This window comes from Pinus tabuliformis, chromosome 3_2 (genome assembly GCF_031772625.1).
Source record: "Pinus tabuliformis cultivar Carrire ecotype Pingquan chromosome 3_2, CPIR1, whole genome shotgun sequence".
Lineage (NCBI taxonomy): Eukaryota > Viridiplantae > Streptophyta > Pinopsida > Pinales > Pinaceae > Pinus > Pinus tabuliformis.
The window spans coordinates 763,607,533-763,622,656 of NC_142302.1; positions in this window are offsets into that span (position 1 = coordinate 763,607,533).

The window sequence follows — 15,124 nt, forward strand, 5'->3', positions numbered from 1 at the left end:
TGAGGTGCATGCCCCCCAAGCTTCATTGCATTCAACGCGGTGGTTGGAATGAAGGTTTACGTTTGATATCTTTGAAGGACTCAACTTGGATTTTACGAGCTCGTAATCAAAGACTCGATTTGGAAAGGGAGTTGTTTCATTTTTTAATGAGGTTGACTCAGTAAAAGAACTATCCTCATGATCCACCGTATTTATAGTATTTGATAGAAAATAAAAAACTGAAGGATGATTAAGGTCACTAGAATAATCTTCGTGGTAATCCGGAAGATGGGAACGATGGTGGTAATCTTCCCATGGTGCCTCTCCTAACATCATTGACTGAATGATTCCTTTGTCTGTAGAATGTACATGTGACCAAGGATCTGAAGAGGTACCATATTCCTTAGACCTATCTATCCAAACACTTGATGAGCGTTGATTTGGGTTTGCCCCCCAGGCCAAGAAAATTGATTGCTACAATATTTCTATTAGGGCGATGATCCATGCTGACAAAATGTTCAGGAATCTTCTGAATCTAGAAGATATCATATTGCAGGTTCCCACCGTTGCCACTTCCACCAGATTGTTTGGAGGCAGTAGGGCAAAAGTACCCATCAATGTAGGGTCTTTTAGTAGGCCTACTCCGATATTTTGAAGCGAATGAGCGCTTCTGTGGATCATCAGGATGCTTCCCGTAATTTGTGAACTGTTGGGGAGAAATGTTTGTTGGTCGATGATTATAATTCCTCCTTGGAAAGGAAATGAAATCTTCCTGAAGTAGGTCGACACAACGGCAACCATGGCATATATCCAGGGCCTTCCCAGTAGGATGTTGTAATCGAGGTTTTTGTTGATAACTTCAACATCAATTTCTACTGTTTTCCCCCCAAGTTCGACTTGCAGGTTACTTAAAATCCCGTATGGGGTGTATGTTCGTCCATCAAATGCTTTTAATGTTGTTGATGATCTCGACAAGGGTGGAGACCCTAAAGCTTTCTAGCAACTCATCGACATAATACATGTAGATTCCCCCTCATCAATAATTGTTCTATGAACAATTTTGTTGAGGGTTTTCACTTGAATAAGGAAAGCAAGTTGAGCTGGAAACTGAGGGTCGTATCCTTTGTGATTAAAGGACACAAGATTGGAACCCGTTGGGTCAATCCCACCTATCGATGATAATAAATCCTGTTTTTGGGAGGGGCAATTTTGCAGTACCTCAAGTGTTGACATAGCTGATGGCGATTGGGCCAAGTCCCCTACTATATTATAATGTTGTGCTACTCTGGCACGAGGATTAAATGTCGATTTGTGTACTACTCCCTTTGGCGGATTTATCGTTAGCTCAGGAATGATGGGTGGCACAACTTCGATTGAAGTTGTTGTCGAACTACTCGGTTGATCAGTAGCCTTGTTGTTCGACAGCTGTGGATTCCCGTAATCTTTATTCCTTGTCGATATCAAAGCATCATTTTGCTGTTTTGAAATGGACAACATAAGCACTTGGGATCGGGAAGCATTTTGATTAGCAACCAGTTTGGTTCCCGGGTTTGGAAACGGATCAGTCAATACCGCTGAGGTTTTTGAACTCTTAAAGAGTTTCTTAACTTCAGCTTTATGTGGACAATCTCTCGTCCGATGATCCTCATCGCATATCTGACACCCCGTAGGGGGTTTCCTTTGCCCAGAAGGGTTTGCAGAAAGTTTGTCAGGAGACGACTCATCCTGCTTCTTCTTTCTCCCTTTCTTATTCTTCTTGCCTCCTGGTTGCTTGGTTTCTTTGCCTTTGTCAGTTGACACGGCATTAACCTCCGAGGCTAGAAGGTCCTCATTTGTATTTTGACCTGAAATCTTACGGGATTTTTTAGATGTAGCCTTTGTCGATTTCGTGCTTGAGAGTATTTGTTTGATTTAGGAGGAGGAGGAACGGAAAATTCTGGTCTAGGAGCATCAGGGATTTTATCGTAGAGCATGCCAGACTGAGTATAGATCAAGTCTAAATATTGCACACGAGCAATGACTTGCTCTTCAGTGACGATTCCTCCTTTTGCCACATCTTCCGTAGAAGGTAATAAAGACTTAATAAACCTTTCAGCCAACAACTGATCAGGAACATATGTTTTTACCATTCTACGACGACGTCGCCACTCATGAATATGATCGGATATGTGAGTGGCCGTCGTTTGCTTGAAATTGGTAAGAAGCTCTGTTCCTGTTTCGTACCTTATGGGTAATTGAAAATGGGTTAAAAAGGTCCGGGCTAGGGCGCTGAAGTTATCGAATGAAGCTCTAGGCAATTCGATATACCATTTTGCTGCCGGACCAGTTAACGTTTGCTGAAAAAGGCGAAGCCTAATCGAATCATCGTTTAGAGTGTTAGATGAACACCACAGATGAAAGGTCATCACATGATTCGACGGGTCTTCACTCGGATTTCCATTAAATTTAGGAATATCTGACGGAAGTTTATGCGGAATCGCCAGCCACCAAGGGGCGTAAGCAATTGGATCATTCGTCAGCCAGTTTAGATCTGGTAATTCTAGAGTTGCTACAAAGGGCAACTGTTGATTCAGGTTAGGCAAAGCATACCCAGGATAAGATGGAATCGCCTGAGCAGTGGGTCTTTGCATACCAGCATAATGTATTTGATGCTGGTAACTTTGATAAGGTTGATGGGCATAACCATTATAGTATGGTTGTTGATAACGCTTTGGAAATGTGGTTGCCCATTACTTACAAAGACTTGTTGCTCAGGTCCTTGATATGATTGCTGGAATTGCGGTTGTTGAGATTGAACCAACCATGGTTTTTGGACCATTTGCTGTTGTCCAATACTGGATGATTGACCAAGATGAGGAGTCATAGTACTTGTTTTAGCCTAAGTCGCTCCAGATAAGGAGGCACTAACCTGAGGTTGTGATTGAGTCGTTGAGACAAGAGGCTGTTGTATTGCAACCTGAGAAACTTGGGGTTGACATACAACAGGTAGTGCTTGTACTTGCGATGCAGTCACCATAGCAGGTATAGTGGGAATATTCGACACAGGGTGGACTGGTTGCATTGAATATACAACCCTTGGTTGTTGAGGCAGTATTGGTACCCAACCGCTGGATGTAATTCCAGTTTGACTTGAACTTTGTTGTAAACTCCCATATGGTTGTTCTCCGGGAGGGAACAATGAAAAGGCATACTGCCCTCCATATGGTGGCAATCCAGTACTTAAAGGGTAGATTGGCCTTTGAAGACACATTGGATCAATTTGTTGAGTTTCAACATAAGAAATACCAGATGATAATACGGATGAAGAAATAGGAACTGACCATGTCGTCCCTGATTGGACTCCGGCTTGTTGTTGATAACTTGCCAGGACAGATGGTATACCGGCGAACATCATTGGAGTAGCAGCAGGAGGCTCTGCCGCTGCTGCATCAGATGACACAGTCCTGGATGTCGACGGTTGTTCAGACATATCTAGTCTATCCAAAAGATTTTCTAGCGATTTCGATTGACTTTCTTCCACGATTGCGGATTACTCGATCAACTCAAAATAAAGGGGAAAATGATTCCGAATTAAATGAATTTTAGATGCTTTGACACAACTTGTTTTTTCAATTTTTAAGAGTCGAGAAAAAACAAAAGATGACTCTAGTCGCCTTTGATTTTTAATGAGCCTGAAGTGACAAGTGCTCAGATGGACCTTTTCCTTTAAGGAGTCTGAAAAGGAACGAAAGAGACTACTCTGGAAATCTAGATAGAGGGATTACCAAACCAATCGCAAAACTGCAGAATACTTTTTATGGTACGGCAATCAATCTTCTCGAATGCTGTGTTCAGTGCATTGCGGTCAATAGGGCAGTAGACACGGCTTCCTATGGATAAAGGATATAGCCTATTGTGGTCTCCCAATATATACTCGACGATACGTGGGAGCATAAGTCCGTACTAGCACTTGTTGTCTGAAAGTGGAGGAATCACCCAACCAACAATGAAAACAACAGTTACTAGGCTTTACGACGCCGGAATACGTCTCTAGCCTAGACTTCTAAATGTTGTGCATTAGGTTCCAAAGCGTTTTTAGATTCATTAAATTTATTTTACAGTTGATCTTGTTTAATAAATTTTCCTTTCAGGCTCACCGCGTGATGTAGATATAAAATTCCTAAAATGCAATCTAAGATGATAAACAATCGTTTAATCTTCTTTTTGCAATGAAAATCCTAGCTACTAAAGAAAGAGAGATGATATTCTTTCAACATAGAGCAAAGAGCACACACTATATGCACTGTCCTAAATCAAACCAACAAACAGTCTAAATGCAAATGCATATGCATGTATTTGTTTTCAACCTTCTTAATGTGTGAATGATAAAAAGAAAGCTAAGCGCAAATCTAAATTATTTTTCAAAGCAACATTACTAACAAGCTTCTTTTCAAGACAAAATGAAGACAATGACGACACTTTGCGATTTGGAATTGAAAAACTTGCTTTCGACACTTGAAAAACTACTAATTCAAATCAAATACAAGAGTAACAGTGTAATCGACTATCAAGAACAATTAGATTCTCTTTTATGACTGAAAACGATACTTGCGACACTTCCAAATCAAGAAACGATAGTTCAATTACACTACTTCTTTGTAAAAGAGAACTGAAAATGACTCACAATACATAAAAACATTTACAGTTATTTGCACAATGGAGGCGGAATAATGGCAAGGAAGGGGGTTTCCACAGAGGTATACTGATTACAGACAACAAAACTCCTGAATAGAGCTGAAAAGAGTGAAGAAAAACCAAAGTCTGGAGGCAAAATTAGCCTTCTCTGACCATTGCACCTGTTACATAGGGATTCCAGTATGCATCCCACCTACAACACTCGGGAAGTGCGATGCATACTGATATCCTTGAAGAGAGGGTGCGATGGTACAGTGCGAGACTTTTGATCCAGTTCTTGATCACAGTTTGCAGCACAGTTCAGGGATTTAGGCCGAGCAAGTGATAATCAGTAAATAAATCACAGGGGTAGATCTAAGGAGGTTACTAGAGCCACCACAAGGGCAATTAGAGAGTTTGTAAATCGATTGTTCAGTTCATAAACAAAACCCGGAGATAGACTGAAGCAGCATTGATCTACTTTGCACTTACATAGCAAATGCAGTTCGAAGGCTAGCTGGCTTGACTTCAGGCTCCATCTGTAAGTTTATAAAGCAAACAAATATAGACAAACAAACAATCTATTCGCTCCCTAGTGGAGTCGCCATTTTGTTATCGGGAAATATAGTGTCTATGCAGAGCTGCTAGTCCCACTAAGACTGGTAGCTATCTTAGAAACAAACAAACTAAAACTACTTTCGTTTTCCTTTATGAGAAGTAGATAAGAGGGGAACAAAGGAGACCAACCTCTGTCTTGCGCTTGGTTCCTTGCTTGATTCCTCTCCCTTCTGATAGATCTCTGCCACTCGCTTCCTCGTCTACCCAGCTTCAAAGAGCACCTGTGGAATCAAAGCAGCATAACACTATCCAAGAACAGAGATCTACTATCATAAACAATATAGGACCAGATATATATTGACCACACAAATGCATATATCATCAATCATACATGAATGTGGAGGAAAACTTGAATAGCTTTATTAATATCAAGAATAGCAAAGAGGATTACAACCAATTGTTCTGACCCAATGTCATCCTCTCAGCAAGAAAGCCCTTCTTCACCTCATGAAAAGCTTAGATCACCCAACACTATGATGTTACACCAAGAAACCAGCAGCACTTCCTTACAAGATACAAAATTCCAGCCTCTGGATCTCTGGGATGAGGGATCCATATATAGATGATTGCAGGGAGGTGAGTCAGCTTCTGGGATTTGATTAGTGTCCTCTCTCTGATAGTTCTTGATTCCACTTGGAGATTGATGATCTCTTACTCATCCCTGGACGAATTCAGAGAGGCAAGTGTCACAGGAGAAGTTTCTGGAAGATTCCATGATCATCCACCTTGCAAATTGACTCTGCCATTTGTCCACTCTCGCCCATCGCACCCCATAGAAGGGATTTTCAGTATGCATTGCACCTCCTCTGTGCATTAGGTGGGATGCATCACACTTTGACCATGGAGCAGGTGAGATGGTCCAATTTTGACCAGTTATGAGTAGTTTTTCATGGAGAACTTCTGGGAGGTGATGTAATCAACTGACCTTGTTCTTTTATGGGTTGGAACAACACTTTTAGGGACTTAGGAGCCCTTGGTTTATGGACATATATGATTGGGGTTGCAGTGCCCAAAAATGTCTATAACAATGGGAATTCTATCTACTTAATCATTGAGAATGGAGTTGGAAACATTATTATTTTTATACATGCAATTTAATTATTTTATTAAGTCAAGATGAGGAATTGCACATCACTTATCAATGCAAATTCCATGACGACATTCACCCATTCAAGGACAATTTTTTGTGATGCAATCTTTCTTAATGTTTGTAACATTCTACTCGGGAAACCTTTAATGTGGGAGAAACACAGGGTTTACGAGTCACATTTTTAGCATCACCATCCTCAATATTGTGTACCAATGCTATTGAGCTACTAAGGTCATTATGAAAACTAAGGTTGGCTTAATTTATGCCAGTCAATCTCACAAACTAATCAGACATTATAAAAGGTTCATTTTCTTGAAGGTCCACTCACAAATCATGCAAAACACTCCAATGCATACTCATATTTCCTTATTTGCACAACTTAATCAACAAAATCAACTAAACCTACTTCTTTGAAAATACATGCATACCTTTAGGCTAGCAAGTAGGCCATTTGATTGACTCAGTTCCCAAGTTCCATTTCCCACCGAATCAAGTATACTATAAAGGTTTAGATCGATTAGTGTTATTATGTCTAGAGAAACAAAAAAATGCCACAACAGTTTTCCATCTGCCTTGGCTTTCTTCTAAAAAGTTTTTTTCATTTACTCAGATGCTTCATATAATTTCTTAGATAGAGATTAGAAATGAGGATAACCATTACTAGAAGAGAGGAGGCCACCTATAGGACAACCACAAAGCTTTCAAGGTGGACTTATAATGAGATAAAAAAACCATGAAATTATATATATATATATATATATATATATATATATATATATAGATATATTTTAATACATAGACTTCCATCGAATATTCGATGACATAGGGTAGGCGTCGAATATTCGACTCCTATCGATTAACATAATCATCAGATAATTGACGCCACAATCAACAGAAAGAAGCATCAGTTATTTGAAACTTTAGTTGGACAAAACTCTCATTTGTCGAATATCTGACGCATCACTGTTATCCTGCATGCCCCTAACCGACGGAACGCCGCGTCTAATATTCAAAACTCCCATCAAACTAATTCAACTTAACATCATTTATCCAACACTTATATGTTGAACGAGTTGCTCAAGACCGATGGAAGGGAGTGTAAGAGCGATAACACTCTCATCACACAATTTACATATATGTCGATTATCTGACGCCTAAACGTTGGTTTTTCCTGTTGGACAAAACTAACTATTTATCGAATATCCGATTACCAAATATTGAAAATTTTCATGTCTAGGGTGACAAAACGTGATGTGAGACCTGTCTAATATTCGATGTTTGGTGCGCCAGATATCAAACGATTCATAGCATCGCAAAACTGGCTTTAAAACATCAATTTTTTATGACAATTTCAACCTTTATTGTGTTATATAATTGACATATATATCGTTGAATGTTAGCAACGATTTGATGAGCACCAATGTGTTGGATAACTTACGCCAATAAGTTGCATATCTGACTAACAACCATTGGATTTTAGCCCCATTTTTACTAGTGCATTAGATATGTTTATCCTTGAATACAAAAAAATGCCTATTTGCAACACCTATTGGAATACTGCTAGAACATGTAGTTTCAAAGGAATGGTTTAAAGTAGATATGGTGAAAATCAAGGTAATCTGAGATCTGAAGCCTCCTATAAATCAGAAACAAATCAAAATATTTTTGGGATACATAGGATATTATAGAAAATTCATTAGGCATTACTTTGATATCACGTTTCCAATCGACAAGCTTCTAAGGAAAGATGTTCCTTTTATTTGGTCTAATGAATGCGATGAGTCTTTCCAGTTGTTAAAAACGAAAATTAGTTGAAGCTCCAATCCTTAAGTTTCTCGACTGGTCCAAAAAATTCCATGTACATGTCGATGCATCAAATGTTGCAGTTGGAGCAGTCCTAGCACAACATGATGAGGAACTAATAGACCATCCAAACACATACACCAGTCAAAAACTTAACAAAGCTTAATGAAACTACTCCATGACAGAACATGAAGCCTTAAAAATGATTTTTGCATTACAAAAATTTTGACACTATCTCTTGGCAAACCCTTTCATATTTTACACTAATCACCAAGCGTTAAAATACCTTGTCAACAAACTAGTTCATCAAGGACAAATATGTCAATGGTTATTATTATTCCAAGAATTCAAATTTGAAGTTATTGTATGACCAAGAAAAAATAACGTCGGTCTCTACCATCTATCCCAAATAGTGTCTCAAGAGGAGCCAAGCGATATGGATGATGGCCTTCCAAATGCATATCTATTAAAAATTGAAGCAATTCCATCAGAACTTGCCGAAATTGCAAAATTCTTACATACTAGAAAAGCACCCAATGGCCTATCAGACAAGAAAAAAAGGGCACTTTCCATAAAAGCAGCACGATACACATTAATAAATGGACAGTTATATAATCTGGGAATTGATGAAGTACTTCATAGATGTGCTTTAGAACATGAAAGAGAAGCAATCATTATCGAAGCACACAAAGGGGGAGCCAGAGGACACTATCAAGGAGAAACAACTACACGGAAGATAATGCAAGCAAGACTCTGGTGGCTAACACTATTTTGCGATTGCTGACAATATGTACAAAAATGCGATATGTGTTGAAGAATGAGGCACCCTCTACTGAAACACCAAATGTCGCTGCACTCAATTATCCCTTCACTACCTTTTGAGATATGGGTGATCAACTTTGTTGGCCCATTTCCCAAAAGAGGTAAGAGGACAAGAGAAAAATATATAATAACTGCAGTCAAATATCTAACAAAGTGGGCAGAAGTTGAGCTAGTCAGATCTTGCACTAAAGAAGTTATAGCTAAATTTATATACGAAAACATAGTAACACGATTTGGCTATCCCTTGGTTCTTATCAACAATAGATGAACACATTTTGTAATTGGTACAATCCAAGTATTGACAAAGAATTTTATGATTGAACACCGTAAGACTAATTCGTATCATCCACTAGCTAACAAAGCTTTTGAGTCATTCAACAAAACACTGAATAAAGACTTAATGAAAATTTGTAATTTCCACCAAAGATGACTAGGGTGATAAAGTTCTAGTGGTTTTGTGGTCTTATTGCACAACATATAAGGAATCAACATGAGCAATACCATTTAAAATCATTTATGGTCAGGAAGCAGTCATACCTTTCCACTATTCAACAAACACACAGAGGGTGACGACTATATTAAAATATAATACAAAGTTACAAGTGAAACGACTTCGAAATTACACCAACTAGAGGAAGATCGACTTTACACCCTTTACCATCAACAAATCAATATATAATAGCAAAAATCATGGCACAATAGGAACCTATAGGCTAAACATTTTCAAGTTGGTAATTTAGTCCTACTATATGATAGTAAAGTAAAAGGCAAGTCGAAGAAACTCAAAATTGCATGGCTAGGACCATTTGTTATTGAAGATATTTGACCTTTAGGAGCTATATAATTGAAGACCTTACAGGGGCACCTTTTCAAATCACTTGTTAATGGTGCCAACTTAAAAGACATATTTCTTAGTAATATTTAGCATAGGTTAGCCATAGGACAATTTATGAAAAAAGGATAACGAGTTAATATGTCAAAAACTAAATTTCTAAAAATAAAGCTGATTAACATTATTAAGTTACTAAATTCTTTTCGTTTTTGTGTGTTCAAATTAAATTAATAAAATTAATTAAAAAAGTAGTTACAGATATAACTGACATAACAGTCAATTCACCAATAAAAAAATTGGAAGGATGCACTAGGTAATTAGACTAAATAACATTATGGAGTAGAAGCTTGACCTTTGTAATCTCCTAAGGGAAAAACAAAGTTCAAAATGACATCAATATAAATATGAACCACATATAGAATACAAGGGAAGAAACTAACTTGGGTCACGAAAGTAACATCCGATAGAGTAGACACATCAAGTACGACTCGATAGTTTAGCGAATTAGGAACGAAACATCGACTATTCATCTGGCAGTAGTTCGAGAAAATTAGTCACGCATAATAACTTGACATATGACTCTGATAGAATACCTCACCAAAGACAAAAATAAGGACCCATAAGCCAAAGTAATCAAGTACTACCATCCCTTTCTAACACGCCACACATTCCACACATACCATCATTGTTAGATGATTGGCAAAGGTCACTTCAAAATATTTCATAATTACTACCCACTTCGCAGGAAAGGTGACAAGTACAAGGCATGCACAAGTATGGAGACTATAGAAGATTCAATCATAAATTGAAGAGACATTTACAAGGGAAACAGTCGAGTGATAGTGATGGCACAATCAATGCCACTACTATAAAAATTATAGAGCGCCTTGGTTTATTGAAAATATTTCCTGAAGTTGCAGTTGACACCCCTTGCGAATTGGACAATATCCATGATATACCGAACCCTGTCATTTTTGACTCTAAACTTCTTGATTTCCTCCGAACAAAAGAATTCTGAAATGATTTCTCCATGGAAAAGTGAAAAACCGAGTTTGATGAAGAAGAGATTACAATTGAGCCCCTAACTAAGGCAAGATTTGACCTTGGCGGGAAAACAAAATTGGAAATCCACATCCATAACATAAAATAGGTGAAGGTTGATGAACCTGCATGGGAAAATCATCTTGAATCTTATCTTAAATGGGCCAAAACAGGAAATTAATGGAATGCTCAGACCTATTTCTTAGAAAAAGATGACACTCACGACATTCTTGGTGCCTAGTTAGTAGCCAACCTATAGGGGATGAAAGAAGAGGTCGCTAAATACCTAGTCAATAGGTGTCACAACGAAAAACTTTGACTGGGTCACCCATAATCCATCTCTAGTAGCACCATCCCCCTGCTAACTAGGTTACCCTACAAAGGAAGCAAGGTGCCGACTATGGCCGACGTCAATAAGTGGCTCATGAAGCTTATGGGAGGTGCATCAGGGAAAAATTCACGAGGTCTGGTTACTACTCAAGCTCAAGACCCCCTTGTCATATGGATTTTCACACTTGTCTCCTTATGCCTCACCTTAGTTGGTCGAGCCTCAGATGTTAAACTTACAATGCTTGAATCCATCAATGAGATAGTGAATTTTAGACATGAGTACAAATGGGTAGACCATGTAGCTAACCCTGTCAAAGCCAACTGCTAGGATTGCCAAAATTCTGGTAAGACCATTCACTTTCCTTTCTTGTTGATTTGGATAGCTATGAAGTAAGGGAGAATTTTAAGGATTGATATCTATTTGAAAGTTTAGAAACCTCAGGGAATCTTAGTAATCTATAATAGAAAAATTTTGACATGTTTGATGATATTTTTTGTAAAACTATCTAAATGTCTAACTATATTATATTAGTCTATATAAGATCTTGGCAATTTTTAACGTAAAATAATTTCATATTATAAAACTCGGGCGAATTACTTTAAAAAAAATGGAAATTGGCAAATATTTTTTTTGGAAAAAGTATAGAAAATTAGCCCACTTGCGAACATTAGCCCCTAAAATTTTCCCTGTATGAAGTCTATCCTACATGTTGGGGAGGCATACTTCACTAAAAAATATACACCCCTCATGAATAATTTCATATTTTTTTCCAATAGTTGGTCAGGGAAACCCTAATCATTAAGCCCTAATGAGATTTTCAGAAATTGGCTTTTGAATATCAAGAACATTTCTTACAAATGGAGGGCACCTCAACATATCTATCAAGCCCTTCCCCCCTGCTCCCATATTTAGTTATGCCTAGACAATACCTCTGTATGGTATAACAACTTCGCTGAAGTCGACCCTAAAGAACTCCCCTACCAACCATATATTGACTAAATATTCGATGAAGTGTGTTGGTAGTCCAACAACAATTATATCATTCCACTTGCAGTTTTCAACCCATCCCACGACATCATTACCCCTTAGAAGGACGTTGAAGTTGAATTCGAAGAATAAGTTCAGGTTGCCTTATATTTGATACCCTTTGAAGTTGACATGTCAGTCCCCTTCCCTGAATCTTTGCATAAGTCCACCCACAAAGAATATGTTAGTCCTAAGACCACCCCATCCAAAATCAAATAATCTTAGTGGAAGAAAGTGCTCAAACAAATCCGATTGGATGATCCTAAAAAGAAGCAACAACTCGATGAAGTCATCAAACAAATGCAACCAAAATAAAAAGCAACTAAAAAGATTCAGAAACCTAAACATCCTTCCATTAAGAGTTAAATCTAGGATGCCCTAGAAAATGCCAAGGGAGTTTTCGTCGATAACATTCATAATAAAATGGATGAAGTTATTAAAAAAACTAAGAAAAGGTCTAGCTGTTCCTCTCAACAACGTCAACACAACAACACTGAAGTCCATTCTCACAACTTATCAGGCGAGAATCCCACAATAATTGAGATTGATATGACAAATGATACTCTGGTCCAATCTCCGATCCCTATTTTAGAAGAGCACCATTAGTCAGACCATGAGTAGTCTAAGAAAGAACAATATGAAGAAGAGAAATATGAAAAGGAATAGGTCGAGAAAGATCAATATGAGAAAGAGAAGTTTGAGAAAAATATGTTGGAAGAGGACCAATTAGGGAAAAATCAATAAGAGCATACTTATTCAGAAAAAATCAAGTCGGGGGTGAACCAATCAGATGAAAATAAGTTGGAGCTAAATTAGTCTGAAATGCACAATAATTCAGAGGCCAACTCAAAAGATAACTCATCTAAACTGAATCTTTCTAATGAAACTATCAAAGATCATCAGACAACGAGTGTTTCAACTAAGCACCTGCAAGATAAAACAACTGAGGTTCCTGTCACCAATACAACACTTGTCAATAATACACCAAGTACCAAATATGTTATGACTTCAAATACGAATGTAGAGCCAGCGACAACAACCACTCAAATACCCAAGGACAAAAAGAATCTTGTCGACATTACTGCTAAGTACGACGATATCAAACTTGCCAAAGATAAACAACTTTTTCAGGTTATAGAGAAATCTATTAACACTACCAAGAAAAAATGGTGGAAAAGGAAGAAGGATACCAACATGATCCAACAATAATAGGAACGAGAAAGGGAGACTTGGTTGGCATATCAAAGCCAGGAAACAAAAAAACTACATATTCCAACTCTAGCCAAGATTGAGGATCATCTCATTGCTATCCAACAACTGGTAGAACAATTGATTGATCAGAACGTTCAACTCCATGCATAAGTGTCAGAATTGTAGACCCGACGTACAATTGTTGCAAATCCTAATGTTACACAGGCCCCGCAGAAGGCCCATAATGAGTTAGCAAACTTTAGAAGCCGCACTTGATAGAGGAGATGCCATTATTGCTACATTAAATAATTAGCCCACCTACTTGTCTTCTATTCATTTGAAACTAAGGGCTGCTTATCAAATAGCTTTCAACGAGACAAACTTCAAATACCATCATGCAACAAACACTTAATACTCAGTTGGAACAGGAAAGGGGAAATTGTTTGCAGCTACTGCAACGTCACCACCAATGGTTAAGAGAGGGAAATAAATCTCAGCACGAAGCTTCCAACACATCTAAATTTTTGCAGGGAATTCTTAACCAAGTCGTGAGCATTGAAGCAGCCAAGCCCTTTACTCAGAGGATAGCAGAGAACACACCTGTGGAATAAAATGTGCAATACTTGTCTGATCTCATAGAATCTAGTGTTAAAGCTAGAGTGGTAGTATGAGAATGGTCTATCTTCGACGAGCATATGCAAATTTTCGCTCCCATGATTTATTAGACTTCCTTTCTAAGTACGTCTATGCCTCCATTAGCACGTTCAACATCACCACACCCACCATGACCTACCCATGAGTTTTATGCACCCAATGTTTCAACATATGCTGCAACTTCAGAACAACAATCTCATGAAGAGGAAGTTGACCAAGCAGTGAACAAGTCGACACAACCAGCTTTAGAGGTTCTGATTGCAACAACAGAAGCACATGGCGATGACCCGACAATTATTCTATCTTAGTCTTCTTTTATTGTAATGATTGTACTCAGGGTTTTACTTTTGAGAACCACCGACATATATGTGAACTTTTTTTTTTCAATCTTGTTACACTCCAACTCTCCCCTTCTTCAGGATGAAGAAGGCTTTGAGGGTGGGGGAGATGTTGGAGGAGCTAGTCGGCTCAACTGACTAGCCCAAGTCAAGTCGATAAGTCTGTAATGTAATGAAAGGATAACTAATGACAAACTAAGTATCATGTTTGGTCGGACAATTAGACTAGCATAACTGTCCCAACAATCTATATATATATATATATATGTGTGTGTGTGTGTGTGTGTGTGTGTGTGTGTGTGTGTGCATAACAATGTATTAGTTCTAGTTTTGGTTTCAACATGTAATAAAGATATATCTATGCTGTTTTATAGGTTCTCCATTACTGTGTCTCTTTGCATCTTTGTTTATGACTCTATGCTTGTCATCTGATTACTTGATGCCTGTATACTGGTAATAATGCATGCTTTTCGCTAGATTACAACACTACTTATCAAAATTCTTTGTTAAAATGATTGAAACAAGAAATAAAATTACGGAAACCATCAAATTGAACAGATACTTCAAATTTGAAATTTATACATTGGTTCTAAGTGATCTCGCTAAAGTAATTTACCAATACCAACATTGAGTAATTTGACAACAATGTCACACAAAATTATTAAACATAAATAATGTAGTGAACCTCATTAATAACCCAAACTTAAACAATGTAATGAACATCATTAATAACCCAAACTACCATC